The 25,457-nt window shown below is 47.3% G+C and overlaps 5 non-coding genes and 1 pseudogene across 5 annotated transcripts; all 6 read left to right on the top strand.

Moving 5' to 3' along the window:
• Positions 1 to 19,669: 19,669 nt before the first annotated feature.
• Positions 19,670 to 19,743, top strand: LOC123056292 (uncharacterized; annotated as a pseudogene).
• Positions 19,744 to 19,914: 171 nt separating this feature from the next.
• On the top strand, positions 19,915 to 20,007 carry LOC123056302 (small nucleolar RNA R64/Z200 family). The gene has a single exon (XR_006426727.1). It is a non-coding gene; the product is annotated as a small nucleolar RNA R64/Z200 family (small nucleolar RNA).
• A 139-nt stretch (positions 20,008 to 20,146) lies between these two features.
• LOC123056285 (small nucleolar RNA Z103) lies at positions 20,147 to 20,245 on the top strand. The gene has a single exon (XR_006426714.1). It is a non-coding gene; the product is annotated as a small nucleolar RNA Z103 (small nucleolar RNA).
• Positions 20,246 to 20,306: 61 nt separating this feature from the next.
• LOC123056286 (small nucleolar RNA Z103) lies at positions 20,307 to 20,404 on the top strand. The gene has a single exon (XR_006426715.1). It is a non-coding gene; the product is annotated as a small nucleolar RNA Z103 (small nucleolar RNA).
• Positions 20,405 to 21,053: 649 nt separating this feature from the next.
• On the top strand, positions 21,054 to 21,198 carry LOC123056383 (small nucleolar RNA snoR135). Its single transcript, XR_006426764.1, has one exon. It is a non-coding gene; the product is annotated as a small nucleolar RNA snoR135 (small nucleolar RNA).
• A 90-nt stretch (positions 21,199 to 21,288) lies between these two features.
• LOC123056270 (small nucleolar RNA SNORD96 family) lies at positions 21,289 to 21,380 on the top strand. Its single transcript, XR_006426700.1, has one exon. It is a non-coding gene; the product is annotated as a small nucleolar RNA SNORD96 family (small nucleolar RNA).
• The last annotated feature ends 4,077 nt before the right edge of the window (positions 21,381 to 25,457 follow it).

Here is a 25,457-nt window from a genome sequence, read left to right as displayed (position 1 = left end):
CATATCACATCACATAGCATACCCTGCAAAAACAAGTTAGACGTCCTCTAATTGTTGTTGCATGTTTTACGTGGCTGCTATGGGTTTCTAGCAAGAACGTTTCTTACCTACACAAAAGCCACAACGGTGATATGCCAATTGCTATTTACCCTTCATAAGGACCCTCTTCATCGAATCTGATCCGACTAAAGTGGGAGAGGCACACACCCGCTAGCCACCTTATGCATCAAGTGCATGTCAGTCGGTGGAACCTGTCTCACGTAAGTGTACGTGTAAGGTCGGTCCGGGCCGCTTCATCCCACAATGCCGCCGAATCAAGATAAGACTAGTAACGGTAAGCAAATTGAACAAATCATCACCCACAACTACTTTGTGTTCTACTCGTGCATAGAATCTACGCATAGACCTAGCTCATGATGCCACTGTTGGGGAACGTAGCAATAATTCAAAATTTTCCTACGTGTCACCAAGATCAATCTAGGAGATGCTAGCAACGAGAGAGATGGAGTGCATCTTCATACCCTTGAAGATCGCTAAGCAGAAGCGTTACAAGAACACGGTTGATGGAGTCGTACTCGCAGCGATTCAAATCGCGGAAGATCCGATATAGCGCCGAACGGACGGCGCCTCCGCGTTCAACACACGTACAGCCCGGGGACGTCTCCTCCTTCTTGATCCAGCAAGGGGAGAGGAGAAGTTGAGGGAGAACTCCAGCAGCACGACGGCATGGTGGAAATGGAGCTCGTGGTTCTCCGGCAGAGCTTCGCTAAGCACTACGGAGGAGGAGGAGGAGGTGTATGAGGAGGGAGGGCTGCGCCAGGGAAGAGGTGCGGCTGCCCTCCCACCCCTCCACTATATATAGGGGCAAGGGGGAGGCGCCCTAGGGTTTCCCCTAGGGGGCGGCGGCCAAGCAGATTGGATCTCCCTAGGGAAAATCCTAGGGAGACTTGCCCCCCAAGCCAAGCAGGTGGAGGCTTGCCTCCCAAGCCAGGTGGAGGCGCCCCACCTCCCCAAGTAACGTGGGAAAGGGTGTGGGGGGCACACCACCCCTTAGTGGGCTGGTTTGCCCCTTCCCCTTTGGCCCATGAGGCCCTCCAACACTTGTCGGGGCTCCCGAAACACCTTTCGGTCATGCTGGCCATAGCCTGGTACCCTCGGAACACTTCCGGACTCCAATACCCTTCGTCCAATATATCGATCTTCACCGCCAGACCATTCCGGAACTCCTCATGATGTCCGGGATCTCATCCGGTACTCCGAACAACCTTCGGTAACCACATACTATTTCCCATAACAACTCTAGCGTCACCGAACCTTAAGTGTGTAGACCCTACGGGTTCGGGAACCATGCAGACATGACCGAGACACCTCTCCGGCCAATAACCAATAGCGGGATCTGGATACCCATATTGGCTCCCACATGTTCCACGATGATCTCATCGGATGAACCACGATGTCGGGGATTCAATCAATCCCGTATACAATTCCCTTTGTCTATCGGTATGTTACTTGCCCGAGATTCGATCGTCGGTATCCCAATACCTCGTTCAATCTTGTTACCGGCAAGTCTCTTTACTTGTTCTGTAATGCATGATCCCGTGGCTAACTCATTAGTCACATTGAGCTCATTATGATGATGCATTACCGAGTGGGCCCAGAGATACCTCTCCGTCATACGGAGTGACAAATCCCAGTCTCGATTCGTACCAACCCAACAGACACTTTCGGAGATACCTGTAGTGTACCTTTATAGCCACCCAGTTACGTTGTGACGTTTGGTACACCCAAAGCATTCCTACGGTATCCGGGAGTTGCACAATCTCATGGTCTAAGGAAATGATACTTGACATTAGAAAAGCTCTAGCAAACGAACTACACGATCTTGTGCTATGCTTAGGATTGGGTCTTGTCCATCACATCATTCTCCTAATGATGTGATCCCATTATCAATGACATCCAATGTCCATGGTCAGGAAACCATAACCATCTATTGATCAACGAGCTAGTCAACTAGAGGCTTACTAGGGACATGTTGTGGTCTATGTATTCACACATGTATTACGGTTTCCAGTTAATACAATTATAGCATGAACAATAGACAATTATCATGAACAAGGAAATACAATAATAACCATTTTATTATTGCCTCTAGGGCATATTTCCAACACTGAGCAGCCTCTTGTTTCAGTGCCATGTTGTAGAAATCATCATACTTGGTCGGCTCAAAAAGCACGAGAGGTAATTGCAGATCTTCTCTGAGGCCACCACTGAATTGATAGATCATGCTCTTTTCATCAGGAACGTCTTGCTTAGCGAAGCGAGCGAGTTTCTGAAACTGAGTATTGTATTGATACACGGACATGCTGCCTTGCTTGAGATTGCGGAACTCCTCATGCTTGCTCTCAACAACACTTTGTGGAATGTGGTGAGCTTTGAAGTCTCGGCGGAAATCATCCCAGGTAATCACACGACCTCCTCTGGAATCTTTGTATTGTTGATACCACTCGGCAGCTTGATCCTTGAGTTGAAAAGAAGCGAACTTGACAAAGTCCTCAGGCCTGACATTGCTACATTCAAAATGCTTGTTGATGTCCACGAGCCAATCATCGGCGTCTGTGGCCTCGGCACAGTAGCGGAAAGACTTGGGCTGATTTGCGAGTAACTGGTTGAGGGTAGCGAAGTGAGGCTGATTGTTGCCTTGGCCTTGATTTCCTTGATTGCCTTGCCCTTGGGTGCGTTCTTGCAAGAGTTGCAAAATCATCTGAGCATTGGCGTTGGTGGCTGCCATGATAGCTTGCCATGCCTCCGGAGGCGGAGGTGGTGCGGAGGGTTCGCCTGACTCCCTTCATTGCGTTCCGGATTCTGACGCGTTGGCGGAGCCATCCTGAAGAGGGTGACATCCGTTAGCATCTTGATAGACAAATAGACAAGTTGAATCAACGGATAGAAATTGCAACATATAGTCTTAAAAATAAACATTCGAACAAGGATGAACGAATGAATTCCATAGTAAATCATCACACTTCCATAAGGTGAGAAGTCACTTGATAAGAGATTGATGAATAAAATAACAAGGTACGAGTGGAACAAATAAGTTGTAAGGATTACCCAATCACAAACCAAATATCTGCGGAAAGAAATGCTAAGAGCAACTCTAATCCCACCTATAAACTCCCAAAACTTTCTGGTTATGCAATCTGGTGTTGGGGATACAGGGGACACAAAATATATCACCCAAACTAGCAATCCCTAGATCCAGCTGTATCCATCCGTCAACACATAACCAAGAAACCTTCGGAAATCGTGTACCTCAACCTTCGAAAAGCATCCATTATACGAGTTATGGCAATACTCTCGAACTCCCGCCCCAGTACTGGGTGGCGTCGAGGTGATCTCACCAACAACTGCATAAAAGAGATTTTTGATGTCGGCGAAACTCAGGTATTCCAGAACTGCAACGATAAAATTGTGACGACAACACCTCGGAGCTCAACTCCCCGGGACACTGACACAACCCCTAAATGTCAGGAGGCACCAAGAACAATGTTCTCGTCACAAAACCATCGGAACGATTCCAAGATACCCGCGTGATCCTAAAAAAATTTAGTGAAATTTGAGGAGAGGAAAGTCAAAACTTCTACGTCAGGAGGCCTCACCAGAGCGACGAAGGGACTGAGGAGTAAAAAGAATCCTACTCTCCGATATATATAATCCTAAGACTCAAAACATTTTTGTTCTAGACTCAACAACGCCAGCGATTCGATCAAGCAGGGGGCTCCTAAGTCGGGGATGGCTCTGATTACCAACTTGTAACGCCCACGATGCGGCTATATCTCCCACGTGTCGAGGCACGACTTAGAGGCATAACCACATTGTGGTTTTGTCGCAAGAAGGGTCATCTTCACACAATCCCATGTAATGAACAAGAATGGGATAACGAGAGTTGGCTTACAATCGCCACTTCACACAATACATAAATATAATCATACATCATCCAAAAATCCACACATAGACCGACTACGGTCAAGATCCAAATGAAAATAAGATAACCCCAAATGCTAGATCCCCGATCGTCCCAACTGGGCTCCACTACTGATCATCAGGAAAAGAAACATAGTAACGACCACGTTCCTCGTCGAACTCCCACTTGAGCTCGGTTGCGTCACCGGCGCTGGCATCGTCGGCACCTGCAACTGTTTTGGTAGAATCTGTGAGTCACGAGGACTCAGCAATCTCACACCCGCGAGATCAAGACTATTTAAGCTTATAGGAAAGGATGGTGTAATGAGGTGGAGCTGCAGCAGGCACTAAGCCTATATGGTGGCTAACATACGCAAATGAGAGCGAGAAGAGAAGCAACGCAACGGTCGCGAAACTAGAAGTGATCAAGAAGTGATCCTGAAACTACTTACGCTCATGCATAACTCAAACCGTGTTCACTTCCCGGACTCCGCCGAGAAGAGACCATCACAGCTACACACACAGTTGATGTATTTTAATTGGGTCAAGTGACAAGTTCTCTACAACCGGACATTAACAAATTCCCATCTGCCTCATAACCGCGGGCACGGCTTTCGAAAGATAATACCCTGCAGGGGTGTCCCAACTTAGCCCATTATAAGCTCTCACGGTCAACGAAGGATAAACCTTCTCCCGGAAAGACCCGATCAGTCTCGGAATCCTGGTTTACAAGACATTTCGACAATGGTAAAACAAGACCAGCAAAGCCGCCCGATGTGCCGACAAATCCCGATAGGAGCTGCACATATCTCGTTCTCAGGGCAACACCGGATAAGACTAGCTACGAGTAAAACCAGCCCTCAAGTTTCCCCAAGGTGGCCCCGCAGGCAGCTCGATTCGAACCAACACTCGAAGGAGCACTGGCCCGTGGGGGTCTAAAATAAAGATGACCCTCGGGCTCGCGAAAACCCAAGGGAAGTGTAGGTGGTAGGTGGTCAAATGGTAAAACCAAGGTTGGGCCTTGCTGGAGGAGTTTTATTCAAGGCGAACTGTCAAGGGGGTCCCATAAATCACCCAACCGCGTAAGGAACGCAAACTCAAGGAACATAACACCGGTATGACGGAAACTAAGGCGGCAAGAGTGGAACAAAACACCAGGCATAAGGCCGAGCCTTCCACCCTTTACCAAATATATAGATGCATTAATTAAGTATGAGATATTGTGATATGCCAAAAATATCCATGTTCCAACATGGAACCAACTTTAACTTCACCTGCAACTAGCAACGCTATAAGAAGGGCTGAGCAAAAGCGGTAACTTAGCCAAACAACGGTTTGCTAGGAAAGGATGGTTAGAGGCTTGACATGGCAATATGGGAGGCATGATATAGCAAGTGGTAGGTAGCGCAGCATGGCAATAGAGCGAACAACTAGCAAAGCAAAGATAGAAGTGATTTCGAGGGTATGGTCATCTTGCCTGCAAGGTTCTCAGAGTTGTCGAAAGCTTGATCCTCGTAAGCGTACTCAACAGGTTCCTCGTTCACGAACTCGTCTCCCAGCTCTACCCACATCAAGAACACAAACAATGGAACCACAATCAATCACGGGAAATGCACAAGCAACATGATGCAATACATGAATGATATGCGAGATATGATATACGATGCGTATGCGTGCTCCGGAAGAAAAAGGATGAACAAAGAAGTAACTTGGCAAACCAAGTATGCCACTGGAAAGATGAGATGATTTCGGTCGAAATCGATATAAAGATCACCGGAAACGGATGCACGGTTTGCAAATAGCAAGCAAAACAAGAATGACACGAATCTACGATTAACAGCATGATAGCACTTAGAATGCAACAAGTAACTATGCTACGGCATTCCAACATAGCAACAAAGCATATGACAGTAATCTACAGGAGATGCTTGACAAAAAATGAACACTGAGCTACGGATAGATCACAAAATAACAGGTTCGAACAAGCATGGCAAAAGTGCAAAAGATATCAGGTTAACAGACTTGGAGAAAATACTGGACATGGCTGAAACAGCATCAGGTAGCGATGTTCAGAGCAAGCAACCAACATGCTACAGGAACTTAACATAGCAAAACAAGGCATGGAATGAATCTACTAAATGCATAGAACAAAAGTCCCTTACTGACCATGAGCCAAAAAGGATCAGAAGGTATGATGGCACCCATGTAAACATAGCAAGTTTCGTTAACAGGTTTCAGACTTAGCAGAAAACAGAGCATGGCAGAAACAGTATTTTGAAGGCATCTTGGTGAGCTTGATTCACTCACCACAAAGCAATGCATGACAAAAAAAGCATAACTAAAGCAAAATGGCATGTTTATGAAGCTAACCATGGTAAGAGCAAATACATTACATGAAAGGATCAACTACAACAAGCTTAGCAAAATTGAATAACACGTAAAAAATCTGTCAGGAACATTTTATAGCAAAAGTAGAGCAAGATTAAGACGTGCTATGGCACTCCATAATTGCAAACATGGGAATGGATGGATAGAGCACAACTATATCTACAAAATATCCTTACTGAACATCACCAAAAGGAGCATGGATCTTTCTGTAGGCACATGGATACATGGCAACAAAATAACAGCAGTCACAGACTTGGCAAAATTATGAGTCCCTGAAAACAGAAACATCATGAAGCCTAGTTTGCATGCTTATGCTAGTCACCACATAGATCACAAAAATACATGGCATACACTTCTGTAAAGATGGCATGGCATAGATCAAAACACATGTAGAGATCATGCCCATAAGATGCACACATCAATTGCAACAAAAATAACAAAACACCAAGTTCTGATAAGTAACAGCAGATAACAGCATATAGCACTCTTGCATCAGAGATTTGGGCATCAAGATGGACTCAAATGAACATGGCATAATGGAACAAAATGAAGAGCATCTCGAGACGAACATTTCGGTATATCATGTACACAAAACGGAGCAGTATACAGAGAGTTATGATGCAATGAACAGAGTCATATATTGTAAAATTCTCGGGACTTGGAGGATTTCGGGGGGGGGGGGAAGAAAGTCAACCTCCGGGCCGGCTCGAGGCGCGCTGGCCGGAGCTCCTCGCCGGAGAAGAGGCGGTGGCCGGCGTGGAGAGGAGGGAGAGGCGCTGCGGGTCGGGGAGGAGGCGCCGGCGGAGATGGGCGGCGAGGCGGCGAGGCGGCGGGGCGCCGCGGGGACGCGGGCGGCGAGCTCGCCGGCGGCGGCGCGGGTCGCTCACGGGCTCGGGCACCCGCGGTGGCGGCGGCGCGGCGACGGGAGGCGCGGGAGCTGGCGGCGGGGACGCGGGCTTGGGGGGGCCCGCGCGGGCCGAGCGGGCCCTGGGCGGCGGCGGTGGCTGAAGCGTCCGGCGGCGGCGGGGGCGATTTTTGTTAGGGTTTCGACCCGGATTTCGGAGGGGGAGGTGTTTTTATAAGTGGACGGAGCTAGGAGACTCCAAATGGAGCACGGTTTTCGCCCACACGATCGTGATCGAACGACCGAGAGCATGGAGGTGACTTAGAGGGGTTTTGGACTGTTTGGAGGTGGGTTTTGATGCAACACACAAAAGGACTTTGCGGTTACCCGGTTAACCGTTGTAGTATCAAACGACCTCCAAATGGAACGAAACTTGACAGGTGGTCTACCGGTGGTATACCAAGGCCACTTGGCAAACCTCGGTCCATTCCGAGAACGTTTAACACCCACTCACGAAAAGAAACAAGAGGGACGCGCCGGTGCATGTGGGAGTGTCGGATTGCAAAACGGACAACGGGAAAAATGCTCGGATGCATGAGACGAACACGTATGCAAATGAGATGCACATGATGACATGATATGAGATGCATGACATGAACAAAATGCAAAACGAAAAACAAAACCCGACCACGGAGGGAATATCATAACACATAGCCGAAAATGGCAAGAGTTGGAGTTACAAATATGGAAAGTTACATCCGGGGTGTTACACTCGGTTATGATGATGCATTAGGTTCACAGCTGGGACTTTGTGTATGTTCTCGAAATGCGTTTGTCGAGTGCTCATTAAGAAAGTTTCTATACAAGTTTCTGAACGAACTCCTTAAGAAAAGTTCTCCAAAAGTTCCCTATGAAAGAATTCTTTGAAGCATATGGTCGTCACAAACGTTTTGACTACTTGCGGAGCCTAAACGGACTCCGTATGAGTCAGATATCCATGTTTCAGTTAACACTGCGCAAAACTGATTCTGAACGATAGTTACAGACTAGTTCTTGTGTAGTTGCATTCGATTTTTTCCATTCTACTTCACTAAACATCTCCATATGAGATCCAATTACTTGTAGGGAAATGCAAGAGACCTCGGTTATGATGATGCACTAGGTCCATAGCTGGGACTTTGTGTATGTTCACGAAATGCGTTTGTCGAGTGCTCATTTAGAAAGTTTCTATACAAGTTTCCGAACAAACTCCTTAAGAAAAGTTCACCAAAAGTTCCCTATTAAGGAATCCTTTGAAGCATCTGGTCGTCACAAACGTTTTGACTACTTGTGGAGCCAAAACGGACTCCGTATGAGTCAGATATCCATGTTTCAGTTAACATTGCGCAAAACTGATTCCGAACGACAGTTACAGACTAGTTCTTGCGTAGTTGCATTCGATTTTTTCCATTCTACTTCACTAAACATCTCCATATGAGATCCAATTACTTGTAGGGAAATGCAAGAGACCTCGGTTATGATGATGCACTAAGTCCATAGCTGGGACTTTGTGTATGTTCTCGAAATGCGTTTGTTGAGTGCTCATTAAGAAAGTTTCTATACAAGTTTCTGAACGAACTTCTTAAGAAAAGTTCTCCAAAAGTTCCCTATGAAAGAATCCTTTGAACTATATGGTCGTCACAAACGTTTTGACTACTTGTGGAGCCAAAATGGACTCTTTATGAGTCAGATATTGATGTATACTACGCAACCTTCTTATTATAGACGTTGTTGGGCCTCCAAGTGCAGAGGTTTGTAGGACAGTAGAAAATTTCCCTCAAGTGGATGACCTAAGGTTTATCAATCCGTGGGAGGCATAGGATGAAGATGGTCTCTCTGAAGCAACCTTGCAACCAAATAACAAAGAGTCTCTTGTGTCCCCAACACACCCAATACAATGGTAAATTGTATAGGTGCACTAGTTCGGCGAAGAGATGATGATACAAGTGCAATATGGATGGTAGATATAGGTTTTTGTAATCTGAAAATATGAAAACTGCAAGGTAACTATTGATAAAAGTGAGCGCAAACAGTATTGCAATGCTAGGAAACAAGGCCTAGGGTTCATACTTTCACTAGTGCAAGTTCTCTCAACAATAATAACATAATTGGATCATATAACTATCCCTCAACATGCAATAAAGAGTCACTCCAAAGTCACTAATAGCGGAGAACAAACGAAGAGATTATTGCAGGGAACGAAACCACCTCAAAGTTATTCTTTCGGATCGATCTATTCAAGAGTTCGTACTAGAATAACACCTTAAGACACATATCAACCAAAACCCTAATGTCACCTAGATACTCCAATGTCACCTCAAGTATCCGTGGGTATGATTATACGATATGCATCACACAATCGCAGATTCATCTATTCAAACCAACACAAAGTACTTCAAAGAGTGCCCCAAAGTTTCTACCGGAGAGTCAATACAAAAACGTGTGCCAACCCCTATGCATAAGTTCACAATGTTACAGAACCCGCAAGTTGATCACCAAAACATACATCAAGTAGATCACGTGAATATCCCATTGTCACCACAGATAAGCACATGCAAGACATACATAAAGTGTTCTCAAATCATTAAAGAGTCAATCCGATAAGATCACTTCAAAGGGAAAACTCAATCCATTACAAGAGAGTAGAGGGGGAGAAACATCATAAGATCCAACTATAATAGCAAAGCTCGCGATACATCAAAATCGTGCCAAATCAAGAACACGAGTGAGAGAGAGATCAAACACATAGCTACTGGTACATACCCTCAGCCCCGAGGGTGAACTACTCCCTCCTCGTCATGGAGAGCGCCGGGATGATGAAAATGGCCACCGGTGAGGGATCCCCCTCCGGTAGGGTGCCGGAACGGGTCTAGATTGGTTTTTGGTGGCTATAGACGCTTGCGGCGGCGGAACTCCCGATCTAGGTTATTTTCTGGAGGTTTCTGTATATATAAGAGGTTTTGGCATCGGGAACAAGTCAGGGGGGTCTCCGGGCTGTCCACGAGGTAGGGGCGCGCCCAGGGGGGTGGGCGCGCCTCCCACCCTCGTGGGCAGCCCGGCACTCTTCTGGCCCAACTCTTTTACTCCATGGCCTTCTTCTGGTCCAAAAATAAGCTCCGTCAAGTTTCAGGTCAATTGGACTCCGTTTGGTTTTCCTTTTCTGCGGTACTCCAAAAAGGAAAAAACAGAAACTGGCACTGGGCTCTAGGTTAATAGGTTAGTCCCAAAAATCATATAAAATATCATATAAATGCATACAAAACATCCTAGAAGGATAATATAATAGCATGAATACTTCATAAATTATAGATACGTTGGAGACGTGTCAGCATCCCCAAGCTTAATTCCTGCTCGTCCTCGAGTAGGTAAATGGTAAAATAAATAATTTATGAAGTGTGAATGCTAGAAAGTGCATAAGTTTGATCAATTATAGTTCCAATCACTTTTTCTACCATCATTATATATCATAACAGTAGCTCATATCATAAAGCTTCTCATGATCAAGTAACAAACTGTTCACATGTTAAAGTATAGATCATATACTTTCTTGAAAACTAACAAACCGTTCTCAGTCATCAAACAATTGCAATTCATCTTATTTTCAGGAAGGGTCTATGTAAGAGCTTTGATTTAGCAAATCCCACATACTCAACTATCATATAGTCTTCCATGATTGCTACCACTCAAAGCATATTTTTAGAACAAATAGCATCCATCGAACATGGAGAAAGATAGGGGCTTAATGTTTCGCCTCCCAACTTATTTATCATATAGATAATTGTCAACAATAATAATTCATGATCAAATATATTTGAATGGCCATATATGCTTAGATCTTTCTCCACCACATGATGCTCGCCAACTAAAAAGTAGGTTGGAATGAGAAGGAATACTACTGACTCTTGCATAAAAGTAAAAGATAGGCCCTTCGTAGAGGGAAGCAGGGATTTGCAGAGGTGCCAGAGCTCGAAGCTAAAACAGAGATGAAAATAATTTTGAGAGGTATGCTTTCATTGTCAACATAACGACCAAGAGTTCCCAATATCTTCCATACTAGATACATTATAGGCGGTTCCCAAACATAAAGGTAAAGATTTTACTCCCCCTCCACCAACAATCACACTCCACGGCTTGTCCGAAACAACGGGTGCCGTCCAACTATCAACAATCCTGGGGGAGTTTTGTTTAAATTACTTGCGATTTTGTTTTTGATCTTTTGATCATAGGACTGGGCATCCCAGTTACCAGCCATTTTCTCATGAATGATGAGCGGAGTCCACTCATCGTGAGAATAACCCACCTAGCATGGAAGATACTGACAGCCCCTAGTCGCTACATGAGCGATTCGGGCATACAAAGCAGATTATTATTTGAAGGTTTAGAGTTTGGCACATGCAAATTTACTTGGAACGGCAGGTAAATACCGCATATAGGTAGATATGGTGGACACTCATGGAAGAAACTTGGTTCAAGGAATTTGGATGCACAAGCTGTATTTCCGCTTAGTACAGATATTTTGGCTAGCAAAGGATTCTAAATAGCAAGCACCACATGTTAGAGGATCCATAACAATATAACTTCTATACAAATATACCCAAGCATAACTCATTATGTTGTCTTCCTTGTCCAATTTCAACTAATTTGCTCAGGTTTGAAAATAATAAATGGGGCTCACAATCATAGAAGATGTCCAAGATAGTATATTTATATGTGAAATCTCTCTTCCTTCAATATCTCTCTAGATGTAGTTTTGGTGATTGATGACAACATGTTTGCGGACTAATCGTGTGCTTTGAGCATTCCAGAGATTCATCCTTTGGCACGAGATGATTTCTTTCCCCTCGGAGTGTTATTCAAGACGGTGTAGCTCTTTCGCTTCTATTTTGGTGAACTAGTTCCGTAGGAGTCACCGTACTATCAAGAGGGGGCCCGCTTTGGTAAGGCTAGGGTGGAATCAACACGTACACATCCTTTTCACACCCTTTGTGCCTTTCCGCTTCAATGGAGAGCTCTTTCCCCTTTCTTTGTGCTTCGTCTGGTCCCAGCGGTAGTACCGCTTAGGAGTCACAGGCGGCAGTACCGCTCCGCAGCGGTAGTACCGCCGGTGGGTCCTCAGCCGTAGTACCGCTGCGGTACCAGGCTCCTACCGCGTCGATTCGAGGGGGTCACTTCTCATGTCGGATTGTGCGGCACTAAGCAGCGGCAGTAGAGCGGTAGTACCGCCCTACCACCGCGGCAGTACCGCACTAGGTCCCTCTCCTGCTCTCTCTCTCTCTCCTGCCCTCCAGACTGCACGGCAGTACCGCCTGGGGGAGCGGTAGTACCGCTGTGCATAGCGGTAGTACCGTTGCCTCCTGCGGTAGTACCGCCCTTTGCGGGGCTGTTTTGGGGGGTAACGGTTGGATTGTTCCCCCCACTATATAAGGGGGTCTTCTTTCCCAAAGTTGACCCACCTCTTCCCCCAAAAGCTCCATTGTTGCTCCAAGCTCCATTTTCGCCCGATCTCTCTCCTTAGCCAATCAAACTTGTTGATTTGCTCGGGATTGGTTGAGAAGGCCCCGATCTACACTTTCACCAAGAGAAATTTGATTCCCCCACTAATCCCTAGCGGATCTTGTTACTCTTGGGTGCTTGAGCACCCTAGACGGTTGAGGTCACCGCGGAGCCATAGTTCATTGTGATGAAGCTTCGTGGTGTCGTTGGGAGCCTCCAATTAAGTTGTGGAGATTGCCCCAACCTTGTTTGTAAAGGTCCGGTCGCCGCCTTCAAGGGCACCAATAGTGGAATCACGGCATCTCGCATTGTATGAGGGCGTGAGGAGAATACGGTGGCCCTAGTGGCTTCTTGGGGAGCATTGTGCCTCCACACCGCTCCAACGGAGACGTACTTCCGTTCAAAATGAAGGAACTTCGGTAACACATCCTCGTCTTCACCGGCTCCACTCTTGGTTATCTCGCCCCTTTACTTTTGCAAGCTTACTTATGTTAAATCCCTTGCTTGCTTGTGTGCTTGGTTTTGCATCATATAGGTTGCTCACCTAGTTGCATATCTAGACAACCTACTTTGATGCAAACTTTAATTTGGTAAAGAAAAGCTAAAAATTGTTAGTTGCCTATTCACCCCCCTCTAGTCAACTATATCGATCCTTTCAGAAGGGATCCCACAACGGCCAATTTGAAGGGGGACAACTAGTACAAGCTATCCTGACAAAAGGTGGTCTTCGCCTGCCAAAGGCTTTTGTGGTGACGCCGTCGTGGGCTCCGCGATGACCTCCGTCCTGCCGTCCTGCTGGTCTTGGTCTCGTTACAGCGATATGGAAATCTTTGCCTGATGCCTCGAGACTCCTCGCCTGCACCTGCCCCTTTAGCACCAAAGAGGCAACCGGTACTCTGCGCCCGCTGGCGCCCGCCTGGCCTTGGTCGTCATGACTCATGTCATGGAAACCTCACGAGGTCCCCTTGCCTTGATCTCTCGGCTCCTCGCGAGCCAGCCTAGTGAGGCTACCCCTGAGGAGGTCTTGTGTCGTCCGCCTCGCGAGGCTCGGCCCCTCGCGAGGGTCTTGAGTGTTTGCTGATGAAGATGGGCCGTACCAGGCCGCTAGTGGAGCCACGCCGCGGACCGCAGGCAGGCAAGTCTGGGGACCCCCGTTCCTAGGACGCCGACAGAGAGTGTGTCTATGTACCCTGATAGACCGAAAGCAGAAGCGTTTTATCAACGATGTTGATGTAGTCGTACGTCTTCACGATCCGACCGATCCTAGCACCAAACGTATGGCACCTCCGTGTTCAGCACACGTTCAGCTCGATGACGTCCCTCGTACACTTGATCCAGTTGAGGCCGAGGGAGAGTTTCGTCAGCACGACAGCATGGCGACGGTGATGATAAAGTTACCGGCGCAGGGCTTCACCTAAGCACTACGACAATATGACCGAGGTGTATAACTGTGGAGGGGGCAGCGCACACGACTAAGAGATTGTCTGTTGTGCTTTGGGGTGCCCCCTTGGCCACGTATATAAAGGAGGGAGGAGGAGGAGGCCGGCCTAGGAGGGGCACGCCTATAGAGGGAGTCCAACTAGGATTCCCAATCCTAGTTGGAGTCCCCTTCCTTTTCCAAGAGGGGGGAGAGGGAAGGAGTAGGAGAGGGAGAAGGAAAGAGAGGGGGGGCGCCCCCTCCCTAGTCCAATTCGGACTTGACATGGGGGGGCACCCCTTGAGCTCCTTCTCTCCGTTCCCGTATGGCCCATTAAGGCCCACTACTTCCCCCGGTGAATTCCCGTAACTCTCCGGTACCCCGAAAAATACCCGAATCACTCGGAACCTTTCCGATGTCCGAATATAGCGTTCCAATATATCGATCTTTACCTCTTGACCATTTCGAGACTCCTCGTCATGTCCGTGATCTCATCCGGAACTCCGAACAACCTTCGGTCATCAAATCACATAAACTCATAATACAAATCGTCATCGAACGTTAACCGTGCGGACCCTACGGGTTCGAGAACTATGTAGACATGACCGAGACACATCTCCGGTCAATAACCAATAGCGTAACCTGGATGCTCATATTGGCTCCTACATGTTCTACGAAGATCTTTATCGGTCAAACCGCATAACAACATACGTTGTTCCCTTTGTCATCGGTATGTTACTTGCCCGAGATTCGATCGTCGGTATCATCATACCTAGTTCAATCTCATTACCGGCAAGTCTCTTTACTTGTTCCTTAATGCATCATCCCACAACTAACTCATTAGTCACATTGCTTGCAAGGCTTATAGTGATGTGCATTACCGAGAGGGCCCAGAGATACCTCTCTGACATTCGGAGTGACAAATCCTAATCTCGATCTATGCCAACTCAACAGACACCATCGGAGACACCTGTAGAGCATCTTTATAATCACCCAGTTACGTTGTGACGTTTGATAGCACACTAAGTGTTCCTCCGGTATCCGGGAGTTGCATAATCTCATAGTTATAGAAACATGTATAAGTCATGAAGAAAGCAGTAGCAATAAAACTAAACGATCATTTATGCCAAGCTAACAAATGGGTCGTGTCCATCACATCATTCTCCTAATGATGTGATCCCGTTCATCAAATGACAACACATGTCTATAGTCAGGAAACATGACCATCTTTCATAAACAAGCTAGTCAAGTAGAGGCATACTAGGAACACTCTGTTTTGTCTATGTATTCACACATGTACTAAGTTTCCGGTTAATACAATTCTAGTATGAATAATAAACATTTATCATGATGTAAGGAAATAAATAATAACTTTATTATTGCCTCTAGGGCATATTTCCTTCACATGCCTCCCGCCTCTCCGGGGAGTGCTCGCCCGAGGTGAGCGTGGTGGCGCCTTCCACGCCCGCGCCCATCGACCTCAACGCCACGCCAGTGGCTGGTGGCTCGCCATCCGGAGGCTCAAGGAAACGCGCGCGGCAGATGCCAGCCGACGTGCTGCCGGGAGCACGCAACTTGTTCGACGGAATGTCGACCTCCGGCGACGACGACTACATGCAGAACATCATCTTCGAGGGTGGTGTGTCGGCCGCTAGCTACGATCCCGACGAGACACAAAGCCAGGATGGCCGAGAGGCGTTCACGCCGTCCACCTTTGATCAAGATCAGGCGGCCTTCATGTATGATCAGGTCGGCCTGGACCTGGACGGCTTCCCACTCGACCACGAGTTTCCAAAGGACTACGGGCAAGAGGAAGAGGACGAGTGCGACATCGAAGAGGAGCCATTGTTCGAGGACGAGCTCGCCAACCAAACCCCCGGGGCGAAGCCGAAGCGCAAGAGCAAGGGATCAAGGCATACACGGCAGTCGAGGACAAGCTTCTTTGTGAGTGTTGGAGAGACATTGGGCAAGACCCCAAGACGGACGCCGAACAAAAGCATTCAACTTTTTGGATTCGTGTCCACCGTGAGTTCCATGAGCACAAGAAGTTTCTGCCGTATAAAATAGTAAGCACGCGCGGGTGGGTGTCCATTTCGAAGCGATGGAGGGTGATCCAACAAGAGTGCAACAAGTTTTGTGCCACTCTTGAGAGCGTCAAGGCCCGCCCAGTGAGCAGCATCGGCATGCAAGACATGATATGATAGCAAGCCGCCCTCTTTTGTGTCATCAAGTTTATGCTTGCGTGTTCATTTGCATACCATTTGCCAATATGCTTGCATGAAATACATTTGTAGGCATTTCAAGCTTTGGAGGCATTCAAGGTCCAACACAATCGCAAGTGTTTCAACCTCTCCCATTGCTTTAGGGTCATCAAAGACGAGAAGAAGTTCAAGGCATAATATGCCACCCTCAAGTCGCGTGGGGGGAAGCAAGCCGTGGAGGAGGCTGGGAACGGCGAGAAGGCATGACCGCGGGGGAAGACCAACTCCAAGAAGGAAGACAAGCGGGATGCGGCGTCGAACGCCTTGATCGCAAGCGTGGAGGGCGTGATGAGCAAGAAGGACTCAAGGGAGGAGGAGCGCCGACGTTACAAAAAAGAGCAAATGAACGTCTTCATGGAGATCCAAAGGAAGAGGCTTGAGATGGACGCAGAGAAGCAAGCCAAGATGCTTGAGATGGACGCGAAGAAGCAAGCCAATATTCTAGAGATCGAGGTCGCCAACGCCAAGACCAAGGCGAAAGAAGTGGCTCTCGCGAGCATGATGACCGGGGTGGAGATCATGAAGGTGGATCTCAACACCGTGTCGCCAAGGAAGAGGCCGTGGTTCGATAAGATGCAGGCCGACATGCTCAAGTTTGACGATGAGTGATCTATGGAGGCAAGCGCCATCCTTTTTTTGTATGCCGGCAGGTGTGCTGGCATGACCACGGGACCGCGATGGCGTGGTCGAACTCAAGTCCCACCCCTTTTTTGTGTGCTGGCATGTGTGTCGGCCGCTGGCGAGTGCGCCAGCATGAACTGTGTGGTGTTATTTTGAAGCCGACATTATATGCCGGCGCTGGCATGATGCCGACATGAGACATGGCCGCATGGCTTTTTAAAAAAAATTGCGTGCGAACATGAAATGAGTCGGCGCGTTGGACGCACTGCCGACCCAAATATAAAACAGGGCGGACGCCGGTCGGGCGGACGACCCAAACGAATAAAAAACAGACAAAAGCGCCATCCGTTTGGTGGCCCGTTGGAGTTGCTCTTAGACTCTATAGACCACATCGTATTAGGCCAGGATTTCATCTTGCCAACGTGGAGGGGCTCTTTTCCCCACACTATTCTTTAATCTTTATTACCAAATAATAAAGAAAATTGGGTTTGTGGTCGTCCGTCGTTGGTGTTTTTGCGAAAAAGCCCCTCTGTTTCTTTGAAATCAACCCGCAGTCCCTATTTAAGTGGCACTCTGGAAAAACGTTTAGTTTTTGCGTAAAAGCCACTGCATTTGTTATAAATTATGACCGCGGCCCTTATCTCTTATTGGACTGGCTCACCACCGCGCGTCTCCTCCGGGCACGTGCCGCCGCTTGCCGCGGGCGTCAGCGCCGAGGCGGGCAGGAGACCATGCTAAAGGCTGGTCGCAGGGGAGGCCTCGGCAGGAAGACTCGAGGCGGTCTCGGGGGCGACGGGGAACTGGCCGGAGCGCACGGACGACGAGGGCTCGTGTAGGAGGCGAAGACCGACGTGGAAGTTCAGAGGGGCGGCTGATGTGGCCAAGCAGAGGAGGCGGCGGTCTGAGCGGCCGGAGGCGGATGGGGCTGGCTCGGGAGATCCACTCGGGCGCGAGAGGAGGCTGGAGGAGAGGGCCAGGCCTGGCTTGGCGGGCGCGAGAGAAGGCTGGAGGAGAGGGCCAGGCGTGCCTTGGCGTCACCAAGAGCCACGAGGCCGTCGCCATCGGCGTGGCGCGTCCAAGTCAGTCACGGCAAACGGCCGTTGCGGGTGTAAGGACCAAAGCAAAGCGATGACACAAGGCCGGGCGTCGGAGCAGAGCAAAGCCGGGAGCGTACGACGTGCACTCGACGGACACACCGGCTGGATCTCGGCGTGGCCCCCCTTCCCCACACCGGCCCGACCCCGCCCCTCGCCGGCCCCGGCGCACTCCAGGAGGCGTAGTGCATCGTCAGCGCAGAGAGGTGTGAGGTCGCCAAGGGGGGAATCAGGGGAGGGAGGGGGGATCCTTACCGCGCGCATCCTTGCTCGCTCGATCTGGCGCCATGGTCCTTGGGGGTTGCATGTGAAGTGGAGGAGGGAATAGAGAGGGGAGTACGTGGCGCCGTGGTGGGTGTGGATGGAGCACGGGCGCGTGTGTGGCTGGAGAGAGCACGGAGGGAACTGGGGGCGGGGCGGAGAAGCTCTGCTGGCGGTGGTGGGTTGATGACGAGTAGCGATGTGTGATAAGGGAGCTCTCTCGGTGATTTTTGGTCTATTCACTTTTTTTAATGGTTGCACAGCTGCTGGATCTGCTATGTGCTACCGATCGCAATTGGATAAGGGAGCTCTCTAGGCGGGGATTTTTGGTCTATTTGTTTTTTTAATGGTTAAATGGTTGCACCTACCAGAAGCTGCTGGATGTTGCTATGTGTACTATCGATTGCAAAAAAATGGATATGTTTTTATATTCATTATTTACTTTTTTCTATATTCTAATTTTTTTAACGAAGAAGATAATTGGAGCTCACTAGGATTTGCTGACAATTAAAATATTCCTCAACTCTGGATGTCACCGATGTCGCTGGTGAGATATGGAGGGGAGAGGGAGGGATGAAGAGAGAGCATCTTGCTCTGTTTCTCCCCCGCACGCAAGCTGGGAGGGGGGGGGGGCACTCCACTCTGTTTTACCATCTCTCACGCAACTCTGTGTGCCATAATTCTGCAATTTCAAATAAAGTTCATCCATCACAAAAAACATTTGCTCTGTCAAAATTCTTTTGGTTTTGAAATTAAATCCATAGAGCATAAAGGCATATTTTTTTAAGGATAAACCCGTAAAATTTTATCCCGTTGCAATGCACGGGTATTTGTGCTAGTATATACTAGTAAAAAGGCCAGAATTTCATAACTTTTAAAATTCAGACTCCTTCATCATCGATTGTTTTTTTTGAGTTCATCATCGATTCTGGAAACATAGGGAATTCTGGAAACTTCTTGACCTCGTACCATAAATTGGGCCGGCCCATTGTTCTAATAGAGCGGTCCGGCCCATATTGGACAGTCACGGCCTCTTAGGGTTTCCTCGCGGCACGCCTTTATAAAGAGGAGACCGGCGAGAGTTGCAGGCCAGGCACAACTGGCGGCGTCGGCCGTCGACTGCAGTGGCCGCCATCTCTCCTCGTCTCCCAATTCCAATCGGGTTCGCGGTGTTGGTTCTTCGCTATTTTCTAGTCTACGTCTTGATTGGTTGATTGCTTCTGTAGAATTTCTCCGCTGTTTCGATTCTGCTTTGCGCATCTCGTTTTTTTGCACTGTCGCCATGGCCTATGTATCAAAGGATGAGCAAATACTGCAACAATATGATCCATGATCTGATTCTTAGTATTTAAGTCTCTGATGATCTCTCTGCCATTGCGATTTCTCTCTATTTTTTTTTCGTTTCTGCATAACTGGCATGTGATGAAGAAAAGTTGGTCCGTGTTTCTGATTTCCAGTGACTGATTACCATCCTTAATAGACTTCTGATCCCTCGTTTTTCTTCTTCCTTTTTCTATTTTATTTCTAAGATCCATGTCAATGCGATGATGAATTATGAATTTTCGCATGTCAGACTTCAGAGACGCCTCTGGCGTCCATGAGATGACATATCATATGACTGAGCAATGAATTATAATCGTTAATTGTTTCCGCAATTCCTCGCTCGTTCCTTACAACTGTAACGCTTTTGCAATTATACACGGTGGACATAAAAATAAGACAATGTGCGCCGTTTTATCTACATCGGATGAACTGGTCTGAAATTTAAATGGATGTGAGGACCCTTTCCCCAAATGATCGACTATGATTATACTATGCGCATCTGTAATCCTTTATCAGAGGATTCCAAGCCAGAAGTCTGATCCATCTTCGTTAATTTCTTTATTTTATCTTTCAGATTTGTGTTTGTTTCATTTATCAGAAGTTCAATGGACATGAGGATCCTTTCCCCAAATGATCGACTATGATTATACTATGCGCATATGTAATCCTTATCAGAGGGTTCCAAGCCAGAAATCTGATCCATTAGTTTTTTTTGCTTGTGTGCCATGTCAGATTTGTTTACTTGTTATCTTTCTTGTGTTCTTGTTGCATAATATTTGAGGAGGAACTGCGCAAAAATTCGGCCTCGTCCAATATGGCAGACACAGATATTTACTCCCTTGTCTGGATGTATCAAAGGGGTGAGAGAATACTGAAGCAATGGCTTGTCTGGTTTTGATTCCTGGCAATGTAGCACAGCTACTGATAAGTTCGTCATTCTAGGTTGTTGTTAGTGGTTAATCCTCAGGTGACAGCTCTGTAGTTGTAATTGAGTTTAGGTGTACTGATGCTTGGTTTACTGATTATGTAGTTATTTTATTTATACATAATTGTAGTCTCTATTAACAGTAGAAAAGAGCTTCACCTTTTAAGTCGCAAGCATCAGTAACCAATATTTATCTATGGTGATGCTCATTGATCTAACTTAATTTGCCAGTTATATCTTTGTTCTTCTAAATTATGCATCATTCTGAAGTATGGTGTGTATCTGCTTAACAATATGGTGAAAGTGGGCTGTATCATTTTACTTGCATCTTACCTAAATTTTTGTTTTTGCAGCATTGTTCTGTGCATTGCGTCTGATTCTATCTGCTCTGCATATGAATTTGTATGCTTTTTTATTCTTTGTTTCCTTTGCAGGATAAGTGTGTATCGGTTAAATGCCTTTTGTTGTGCATTTCTTGCTGAAAGTTTTTCCTGCTATATTAATTTGAGGAAAGTGGGCAGTTGGGCTGAGCTTGATAATCTCTTTTGCCAACAATCATTTTGCTCTCATTCTTAAAATGCAATAAGGTCACAAAATAGATGTTTTGTGCTGGTTCAGACCTGATCTGTGTTAAACTTTAGAGACCTAATATTGTTCATGCTTGGCCGGTGATGAAAAAACTTTTAATCATACCATCTTTCGGGACTGATTGGTCGCTATGTGTCCATGCTGTCATTCTGCAATTCTGAGGCCAAATTGAACACCTTTTTAGCGTTGTAGTTTCAATCAGTATTGTGTCTTTCCTTCTTCTCATAGATAAAGAGATGCACTGGGTTCTGAGTAGCTTACATTTCTGCAAATCTGATGGAGATGCATTTGCCTAGAAACCATCGTCAGTAAGCTCACCAATCCATCACCATTTTACCCAAGTACTAGTATGTAGGGTTCTGAGTAATTAACATTTCTGTAATCTGATGGAGATGCATTTGCCTAGAAACCATAGTCAGTCTGCTCACCCATCCATCACCATTTGTACTAGTATGTATTAACTCATGTTTATCTAGGCTGCATTGTACCAAGGCTAGGGTTCTTTGTACCCTTGTTTTGCTTGCCAGATTTGGCTGTAGTCAAACCAACATGGAAGGAAATCTGGTCGGCCTGCCCGCTTCAATGGGCAACCCGCTTAGACTACTCACAATGGGGGTAATGTAGGTAGTAACATCACACATATCTAGGTTAAATAGATGACGTGACATGCAATAAATGAAGAAAGAGATGAAAGTGGTAACATAGTTAGTTACTACTAGTATGAGTAACATCACACATATTAAGGCAAGATGTGTCTATAACCTAATAAATGAAGTGCTTTATGTTACCACACATATGTTACTCCCCACTATAGAGGTAGTAACATAAACTAGTAACATGCCCATGTTACTAGTTTATGTTACTACCCATTGTGGCTAGTCTTACCAATCTTCCTACATGTCTGATCATAATACGGCTGCATGTTGGACTGCCAACTCCTCAACCAGTTCGTGTGTGAAAGCTCCACACATGATGAGCATGAACACGAACAGACAAAAGAGTCTTCCACTGTTTCTCTTCTTGGCCTCTGCCTGAGCTCTAAATTCTGAACAAGGTAAGTTTAATGTTGAAAATCAAGTTTGACTTCATCCCACACATGATGAGCATGACACGAACAGACAAAAGAGTCTTCCACTGTTTCTCTTCTTAGCCTCTGCCTGAGATCTGTCCATGGCCACACATCACGAACACAAACAGACCAAAGAGTCTTCCAATGTTTCTCTTCTTTGCCTGTGTCTGAGCTCTGCCCATGGCCACTGCACGAACACAGACTAAAGAGTCTTCCAATGTTTCTCTTCTTTGCCTGTGTCTGAGCTCTCTCCATGGCCACACCACGAACACAAACAGACAAAAGAGTCTTCAAATGTCCATGGCCACTGCTACTTTGAGCAAGCAAAAAAATTGCAGATAGGCCAGCTTGTAAGCCTAGCGAACAATAGTCACCAAATTTTGGACCTCCTAGCAAAGTCCTCACCTCCATGTTCAGAAATGGGAATCCGTAGGATCTGTGAAGCAACATCAGTCGAGAAGAAAGCATGCACGTTCACTACCTCTTGATGGAAAGGCATAAGAGCATCAGCTGGACGTCAGTGATCGGACGCTCTAAGGAGGCGGGTCAGCGGCAACGTGAGCACGGCGAGGCATCGACAACGTGCGGCCACGTAACGGCGAGATGCCCTGCGGCGTGACCTCTACACCAGGCAACGAACAACGAGAAAAGCAACTCCTGGCTCCGGCCACAACACGCATCACTGGAACAGGAAGCTAAGAAGAACAGAGGCGTTGTCATCTATGGAAAAAAGGAACGAAGCCCTCAACTAAAATTGAATTGCTTGGATCGAGCGTGGAGTAATCCAAGGCCCGTTGATGAGGAAGGCCAAATTGGCCGATCGCATAGGGCCCAAAATTTTGAGGGCCCCAGTCCAGCAAGTAACATGTATACATAATATGTGGAAAAAGAGGCCCAGCCAAAAACGCAATCTCACGCAGCCCATTCTAGCCATCCCAGGCACGAACGCACGTGCCTCCTACAGCCGGTTTTGCTTCCGTAACTCCCGTCCCGATTCGATCGCATGCAGTCAAAAGGGCAGCAGGGGTCGACGCCGGCTGAGTGCCTGGTCGACGGCGACAGAGCCACAGAGGCATCAAGCAGGCAGGGTGACGCCGTGTACGCAACTACGCGGTCGCCGACCGGCCACGCCCCAGCGCACATCATCCCTTCCCTTGGCATGTTAAGTTCTTCTCAGGCCTTGGTTCTTGTAGACAAAGCGTTCAAACCCTACTTTATTTTGCTAGTGTAGGCAGTAGGCAGTAGGCTACTTTTTTGTTAAACAAAGGATACCGATAACTGCCACACGTGTGGTGTATCGGGTGGTTGTGCCGCACGCCTCGTGTGGCATGGAGAAGAAACAGTCCACACACCTACGTGTGGGCAAAACAAGTAATGCCCACACCTCTTTTTTTCCTCCCGGTCGCTCTCACACGCGTGTGTGTGGGCGAAATAGATAACGCCCACACGCCCTGTACGTCTGGCCTTGTACCTCGTGGTCCCGCACGCCCTGCGTGACAGTCACCGCGCGTCCCGCAGTTGCTATGGTCCAGACCCTCGTCCATGTTCGTTTAACTGCAGTTGCCATGTCGCTTCGGTTGCCATGTCGGACAACTACAGTTGCCATGGTTGCTCAACTGCAGTTGCCATTTAATGTCAAAAGTTTAAGATGCCATTTTTGGGCAAATGCGGCTGTTGCCATGTATGGTTTGGTTTACCACTAGGCAGTTGCCATGTATGGTCTAGTTTACTACAGTTGCCATGATTTGAAAACCTTAGGAGTTGCCACCTACTAACACTAGGCAGTTGCCGTGTAGTGCTATAAAAAGACATGGCAAAACAACATGTTCGAGTAAAAAAGAGAGAGTTGTCATCTGCTTACAAGCACACTAGGGCAGTTGCCGTGTACCCTGCAAAAATACATGGCAACTGACATGTTCGGGTAAAAAAAAAGAGAGAGTTGCCACCTACTTATAAAGCACACTAGGGCAGTTGCCATGTACAGTGCAAAACACATGGCAAGTGGCAACTTGGGTGTGTGGGCGAGATGGCAAATGCCCACACACCAGCCCTTGTGCGTGAGTGGAAAGTGGCGTGTGGGCGAACTGTTGAACGCCCACACACCAGCCCCTCCCGTGTGGTGAAACGGCCGTGTGGCGACCGGGTGAATGCCCACACACCAGCCCAGTCCTACGTGGTACTAAAAACATGCCAAGATTCGTACGCTAACAAACGGACGCGGATCCACGCGTGTGGGCGAGATGCAAATGCCCACACGTGTGGGCGTTAGACTTTTCGTAAACGAAAAATTCAAAATCTTACATCTGGTTGAAGTCCTTTTCTATTTCTTATAGCTATAATTCCCAGAGTTTGAGTTATTCAGATTATGTTTATCTTATTAAACAGAAAGAATCATGCATCCGGGAAGGAAGTATGATTCTGGTGCTTCAAAACAAGGAAGAAACAAAAACTAGAAGAAGATGCTCGAACACAAAATGGCGCTCTTGATAAAGACTGAATGGATTGGCAAGAATAGCACTTGAAATTGATGTCTTGGAGAAGATTAATTATGAAGATTTGATCGAAGATTTCATATCAAGAAATACTAGAAGAATGCCGCTTTTCGGTAGAAAATGAGGTCAGTTTATAAGTGTATTCACTTAGTACAATCTTTACTATTTTACTGTTAGTATTTGATATATTTCCTAAATATTGTAACAAATAAGATATATTTGAAGTTAAATAATTAAGTGAGAGTATGCTTTACTTGCATTAGTTCTCCAGTTATATGGTTTAAAAAAATAGGGTCCTATTTTGATTTTCGTCCCGGGCCCCCAAATTTCCGGAGACGGCAGCAAGAAGTATTTACCATACGCAGGTCATGGCGGCACGGCGTCACTGCAATGGTTGGCGGAGGGGCAACTGCGTTGCTCACTCACACGTTCGACTGCTCGGTGCGAGGTCTGGGATCGGCGTGGAAGCCATGTCGACGGTGCGCGCGGCTGCTGGGACGCGACGGCGCATCACATCTCTCAGCGTCCTTGACCGTGGCGCACTGGTCCTCTCGACTGCTGGCGGCACCACATACGTAGTGTGCGCAACAGCGCCTTGCCCGCGCGGTGGCCCTCGGCCACGACCGCTTGGGGCCGGTGAGGCGTGGCTTCGGCAGCAGCCAACAGATGTCGAATGGCGCGA

Source organism: Triticum aestivum, chromosome 2D (assembly GCF_018294505.1).
Source record: "Triticum aestivum cultivar Chinese Spring chromosome 2D, IWGSC CS RefSeq v2.1, whole genome shotgun sequence".
Lineage (NCBI taxonomy): Eukaryota > Viridiplantae > Streptophyta > Magnoliopsida > Poales > Poaceae > Triticum > Triticum aestivum.
The sequence above is the reverse complement of the archived record's forward strand: the minus strand, read 5'-3'. Positions and strand labels throughout refer to the sequence as shown.